At 45.2% G+C, this 7,118-nt stretch overlaps 1 non-coding gene across 1 annotated transcript; it reads right to left on the bottom strand.

Moving 5' to 3' along the window:
• Nucleotides 1-3,379: 3,379 nt before the first annotated feature.
• Nucleotides 3,380-3,449, bottom strand: LOC116763846. Its single transcript, XR_004352657.1, has one exon. It is a non-coding gene; the product is annotated as a small nucleolar RNA SNORD104 (small nucleolar RNA).
• Between the last annotated feature and the right edge of the window lie 3,669 nt (nucleotides 3,450-7,118).

The raw sequence follows: 7,118 nt of genomic DNA, 5'->3' as shown, positions 1-7,118 counted from the left end.
TTTTAACTGCTGGAAATAAATATCTAAAAGTTTAAAAAGAAAGTAAAAGAAAAAGCATTGGTGGGTGAAATCCTATCCTTGTAGGGAGTAAGTTGTCCTCTAATAGAAGATTATTTTCTGTAAATCAACTATACTCCAATAAAAAATAATTTTTAAAAAAGGAAACAAGCTACATAATAAACTTAGTTCAGAACCTGACCCCGCTCCCCCCAAAAAAGTGATTTAAGAATAAACGATTTCTCATACAGGAAAAAAGAAGATTATTTTCATCCTTCCACTCTCCCCTCCGCCGTGCACTGTAGTAAGAATTCCAACATAAAACTATCTTTATCTATTTTATGAATAGTTTACCCTGTTCTGTTGGATGGATTCTTATTTGCAAAAAGACTTGTTCTTTTATTCCTTGCTTTTCTTAACAAAATCATCTTTTGAACAAAGAAATGTTTAAAGAATTGGTTCCCCTTCCCCCCAAAGTTTGCCTCCCCTTTCCAAACTAAACAGTAACCCCCTTTTTCCCCCACCTAGAGCATTTTTTTCCAGGATTCTTTAAGCAAGTTCGAGGTTACAACAATCTTTGCTGAGACACTCTTAAGATTCCATTGTAGATATAATCCTTATCAGTGTGACTGTGATTACCAAGTCGCCTAGCTCTTATACAGAGTCAAAGATAAAGGCTAATATTCTACAAACTGAAATGCTGCAGCCTTTGAAAGTTAAGTTTTTCAGGTACAGCTTTGTCACTTAATGTACTTCTTTCTTCCCTCAAGACAGAGCGAGAGGGCTTGTCATTGAAGAGCGGGAAACCTCCACCTTCCCACGCTCGCGGGTGAAAGCCCTATCGTAAAAACACGGTACCTTATCCTTGAAACAAATTTCTCTCTGACTTCAGTGACACTAAAATGCACTGCAAACAATGGTGCTGGCACAGTTCCAGTGTTTCTGGACACTGCTTCTTAACATAAAATGAGTTCACAAAGGCTTGGGTTTCATTTCTGAGGATAACGGATACTTTAAATACTGTACACTTTTGTGTCTGCACATACAAAGTAAAGTAGTGAATCGGGGCAATTATCCTTGTAATTCAAGTGCGCCCTTTCCTCCCCACATACATATTTTGGCTTTAATTATCTGAATGTTTCAAATGAAAAGTGTCTTTTTTTCCCATGGAAAATTGCTTCATTTCTCTCTATTTTTGTTTGTTTGTTTGTTTGCGGTACGCGGGCCTCTCACTGTTGTGGCCTCTCCCGTTGCGGAGCACAGGCTCCGGACGCGCAGACTCAGCGGCCACGGCTCACGGGCCCAGCCGCTCCCCGCGGCATGTGGGATCTTCCCGGACCGGGGCACGAACCCGTGTCCCCTGCATCGGCAGGCGGACTCTCAACCCCTGCGCCACCAGGGAAGCCCCATTTCTCTATTTCGTATGTGTAAATTTAAAGTATTCTCTACTCCATATATAGAGATGAGAGAAAGTTTTGCAGATAAATAATTTCGGAAGCAACACTTTTCCTTTTTCTAATGGAGAGCCACACAGCACCTCAAATATGGTTCAACAGGCAAAAAATGGTTTGCCTGTGAGGTCGGAATCCCACCCAGGCAGGGACGTCTCATCCCCATCTTTCAACCCCGAGGAACAGAGAAGACAGTAGAGACCCTGCCACCAGGGAGCTGACAGAAGCTGTCATCCAGGAGGAAGGAACACAATTCACCTGTGGCCTGAGAATTGTCATCAGATGTGTTGACAGGCGCGTGGGCTGAGGAGAGAGACAAGGTCTGTGCCAGCCGGTGAGAGGATGGAGGGTCCCCCTCCTCTCATCCAGCAGGAGTGAGATACTGCTGTCAGAATCACAGTGTAAGGCATGGACAGATCATTCCTAGACACTTTGTGGAGATCCTCACCAGGCTTGGGGGTGAGGGTAAGGGATTTGAAGGATGGGATTGGAAATCATGCAGCATCCTCCGGCTGGAGCGCACATACTGTGTGATTACCTGGTACCCCGAGGGCCTGGATGAATCACCCATCTCAAAGTACTTGCATTAGTTGAAGGGAAAAAATGCTGTGGTTTGGCAGGTGAGCCAAGTACTTCTTCATTGCTGTTGTTTGTCCTTTTCACTCAGCTATGAAAGGAATGTGTCGCTTTCTTTCAAAACTGTGTAGATAGAAATAAGGACTTGGTCTCAGGAACCCTTAAGGGACTACAACTGAGTAAAAGGAACTCATGTTCAAAATACACATTAAATTCATCCTCAGAATACTTAGGATATGCCAGAGTCTCTGAAAATGAAGGATTTTTAGGGTTATGGAACATAGGACAGGGGAGAGTAACCCTAAAAGACCTCACATAACTAAAGGGGAAACTGTATGTTCTTTCTTGTAACATGGCTATGATTCCAAGGTTTCAGACTACAAAAGACTCTCAAATGTTCTTGGTATTGAGCAGGAAAGTTTGTGGATTTCAAATAAACGCAAAGTGAGTGAGCATGGATGTGTTCTGCTGGGAAGTCAGTGCCTCCGTAAACCAGCTGATAATGAAAACAAGATGCCCCATTTCTGGAAAGAGGGGATCTGTGGGTCCAGATAACCAGGAGATATCAAGAAGCTCGATTCACGAAAGCTGTGAAGGACGAGGAGAGTGATTGGAGTCGTTTAAGATGAATGGCCCAGAAAAAAAACGGTCAGTTAGCAAGTCCTGGGAATTGTCAGCCATGAATGTGGCCACAAAGATGAAGGAAGGATAAATTCATGATGCTAAGGTTTTCGTTTTCTGGTCATAAATCAATATTTGTTTATGTCAGTTTACCTTAAAAGCAACATTTAGTCACGAGCTGTTTGAACATCATTTATTATTGCTTCAGGCCAAATGCACCAGGAAGAGGCCAGAGACACAGGGCCCTGTAGGGAATGAATCCCTTGCTCGGAGCTTGGAAGGTTCCGTTCAGTGGTCAATACCCTCAGCCACTTGCTGAAGGCCTGTGGTCCTTCCTCCTTTCCTCACAGATCCCAACAAACTATCCTTTGCTTAGACTTAATCCCTGTCTACCTACCTGCTATCCAGCCTCTGTCATTTTCCCGCTCAAATCTCCAAGCCTGTGTCCACCCACTCTGTTCCGTCTTCAACCCCTTAAATTTGCACCTCCACCTGCAGATGAGCCCTCGCCTCTCAAAGTCCCCCACGATGTGCTTTCTCTTCCTGCTTCTCATCTAGGTCCTCTTCTCTCGTCCTCCTTTCTTTCTGTCTCCCCCTGCTTTCCCCCCACGTCTCTCCCAAATTCAAATTCAGCGAGTTGGCTCATGGGTTACTCTTCTCAGCCCTTCTTTGATCTTAGACACTTTTGACCAGTATATCCCCCTTTTTTTTTTTTTTTTTTTTTCAGCGGCCTGGCTCAGACTCCAGTTCGCATCACCCGCGTCAGCAGTCTAACACGTGCTTTAATTCGGATGTCATCACCGCCAGCCGCCCACCCTCCACCCGGTTCCCAGGCCCCGAAAGAGGGGACAGACCTGCCCCAGCCCAGGACACACCCCACCTCACCTTCACCACTTCACAGTCGCTCGACCACTATATCCTGTTAAGAATAATTCGCTTGTCTTCTGTGTTCTTGGCCTTTCTCTCTGTCTGATTCTGCATCACCTTTGCATCTCCCTTCATCCTCCCATCCCTCACCTGTGCATACCTTCAAGTCTCTATTTTTGGCACTCTCCCCTCTCCCCAGCTTCTCAAGACCTTTCATTCGTGCTACAGCTCCATCTAAATCTTCGTCTCCAATTTTAAATCCTGACTTGCCTACAGGCAATTCAGCTAAACTCAGTAAATACTGGGTGCCATCATGCTGTGTGTCCAGCCGCCTACAAGAGACTCTCACTGTTCTTCCTGATGGCACCGTAAGCTGAAAATGCCCAAACTTAGCATCTCCTATCCTAAAACTACTTCCCTTTGTCAACTGCTTGATTTTTGGTACCTCTCATCCTGCTTCCTGTCTTTGAAGTGAAACCACCCCCTGACATTTGATTCTTTCTCATTGCTCAGTCCTCAGATGCAGGCTGTTACATATCTTACTTCAAAAAGGCCTTCTGTACAGCCTTTCCTCGCCCCCCCCTCCCCAGCTACAATTTTCATTTGGTTTCTTTCCTCTTTGACAGCTATTTGTATGTCTCCTGTACCAGGATCTCTTCTACTGCTCCTACCTGAACCAGGCCAGCCTTTGATCCTCCACACCTCTCCACCTGCCCATCGTTGCAGGGAGCCCATAGCAGCAACTGTAACCTCTGCATGAGAGCTCACAAGTCTCCATGCAGGCTGCAGGATACAGTGGGGTTGGATTGGCCAGCGTTTGAACCCTAAATGTAGCACTTACAGACTATTTACTGCCCATCCCGCCAAGAGCTGTAGATTCTTGGACACTCTCCTCTTCCTTCCTGTTTCCACTCCCACCACCTCCACTCAAGCCCACTCCATGGCTCACCTGGAAAGTGGCAGAAGCTCCTAATAAGTCTTCATCCAGGTTCCCCTTTTCAACTCATCATCACCACCACCACCACCACCACCATCATCATTCTTGCCATGGTCTCTGTGTCAGTTCACTGGAGGCTTTTGTATATTTTCCTGTCACATCATCTTTGTAATAACCCTTTGCAGTACAGAGAGGAGAGGAGCAGATGAATAAACTACAGATGATGAAACGAAGGTGCAGGATGGCTCGATGGTTGTCCAAGATTTCAGAGCTAGTGTCTGGTGGAAGCAGGACCCACATCCCTCCAGTCCCAGGGCCTGAGCCCTGAGTTCCCTTATAGATTTCAAAAGCTAAACAACAATCATATCCCTTATGTGCTTAAATCTTCCAACGGCTCTTCACTGTCCGCAAATAGAGTCTAATGATTTGAGCCTGGCCCTCTAGGTAGAACCCCCACGGTCTAATTCCAAATGACGTACTTCTCCAGGTTCATTTCCTGGAGAAATACATTCATTCCTTAGGTACAATATCTGTACACCACACTCCAGGAAAAGGTACACCATACAGCTCTGAGCTCGTCGCAGCTCTGGTATCTTTTATAGTCTATTCTCTGCTCAGCAGCTAGAGGGGTCCTTTAGACATGTGAGTGACAGCAAGTCTCTGCTCTGCTCAAAATGCTCAGAATAAAATGCAAAGTCCTTGTTATGGGACACAAAGCCCCACGTGATCTGGTCCCAACACTCCCTTCAACCTCATCTATAAGTCACCTCCTCAAAGACTTGCTACGTGGTTTTCATCTCTACTCTTCAGGCACACCCAGTCTATTCCCTCCACAGGCCCTTTGCATGTGCTATTCCCCTGCCTGGGGGGCCTCATCTCCTGAAATCCACACAGCGGTCTCTTGCACCTCCATCAAGGTTTTGTCAGAAGGGCTTTCCCAACGGCCCTCTTTCAAATAACACTTGCCCCTTTATCCTGCTTTAATTTCCCTTGCAGGGCCTCACACCACCTGGTGTGTTGTAGTTTTACCTGCTGTCTCTCCTGCCCCTAGAATGTAAGCTCAATGAGAGCGGGGACTTTGTGTGCTTAGTTTATTCCTGGATCCCCAGCACCTAGAGCCATGCCTGGTGCACAGTAAGCACTCAATAACCATCTGCCAGATGAATCAATCAATGAAAATGAGGCTTCGTGTCATTTACTGTCTCCACATTCTCACTCAGGCTGCTCTTTCTACCTGGAATTTGTGGAGTATCCACTTGCAAAAGAACGCAAGGCCATGCCCCCTCAGTCCATCCCAGCTCCTGGACCAGCTCTCGTACCTCCTGAGCATGCCCGACCTCTCTGTCTGCAATTGGGCTCACTCTCACCTACACTCCAATAGCAATGTCCTTGTGTTCCTTTTATGATATTTATTGCATCCCGTCTGCAGATGGGATATTTGTGTATGCATAGCCATTGTCCAACCAGACCACATTCTCCCAGGAGCAGAGACCTCATATCTGTACCAGTCCCGGGCACTCACCTCGACACGTAGTATTTGTGTAAGTAAAATAGTACTTATAAATATATTATGAGAGTGTGATTGCATATTCAATTACATATATACATAGAAAAGTAAATATAAATGAACGATGATAGGTTAGGTGTAAGATCACAAGTCACAGAGGGAAGAGAAAAATAGAGGGAAAAACCAAGAGCAGCGTACATTTGTGATCCTTCCCAAAAGTACACACCCTTCTTTGGGTTCAACCCTTTCCTTGAGAAAATGACCTGGGGAATGTGATTGGTTAATTTAAGATGCCTTTATATCTGGACAAAACTATAATTCAAAAAGATACATGCACCCCTATGTTCATAGCAGCAGCCAAGACATGGAAACAACCTAAATGTTCATCAACAGATGAATAGATAAAGACGTGGTACATGGATACAATGGAATACTACTCAGCCACAAAAAAAGAACGAAATAATGCCATCTGCAGCCACATGGCTGCAACTAAAGATTATCATACTAAGTGAAGTAAGTCAGAAAGGGAAAGACAAATACCAAATGATACACTTGCATGTGGAATCTAAAATATGGCACAAATGAACCTATCTGCCAAAGAGAAACAGACTCACAGGCATGGAGAACAGACTGGTGGTTACCAAGGGGGAGGGAGAATGGGAGAGGGATGGACTGGGGGTTTGGGTTTAGTAGATGCAAACTATTATACATAGAATTGATAAACAAAAGGTCCTACTGTAGAGCACAGGGAACTATATTCAATATCCTGGGGTAAACCATAATGGAAAAGAATATAAAAAAGAACATATATATGTGTATAACTGAGTCACTTTGCTGTACAGCAGAAATTAACACAACATTGTAAATCAACTATACTTCAATGAAACAATAAATTTGTTTAAAATGCCTCAACTTCAATTTGTTCATTCAAAGTCAACAACCATCATGGTAGCTGAGATGAGGACAGACAGCCATCAGTCTTCCAGGCGAGGAGCCTGCTTTGCCAACGCCCACAACTGTGAGCACTTTCCCACTGGCCTGTGACATTGTTCTGACAACCTGGTCACCGCCAGAAAGGTCACTGACCCTCAGCAAGCCGAGGCTATGGGTCCGCTTCCTAGCGTCACTGGGGATCACTCCAGGCCGTGCACTGACCCGGCTC

Source organism: Phocoena sinus, chromosome 12, assembly GCF_008692025.1.
Source record: "Phocoena sinus isolate mPhoSin1 chromosome 12, mPhoSin1.pri, whole genome shotgun sequence".
NCBI classification, from domain to species: domain Eukaryota; kingdom Metazoa; phylum Chordata; class Mammalia; order Artiodactyla; family Phocoenidae; genus Phocoena; species Phocoena sinus.
Note: the sequence above shows the minus strand (reverse complement) of the source record. Positions and strands in the feature narration are given on the sequence as shown.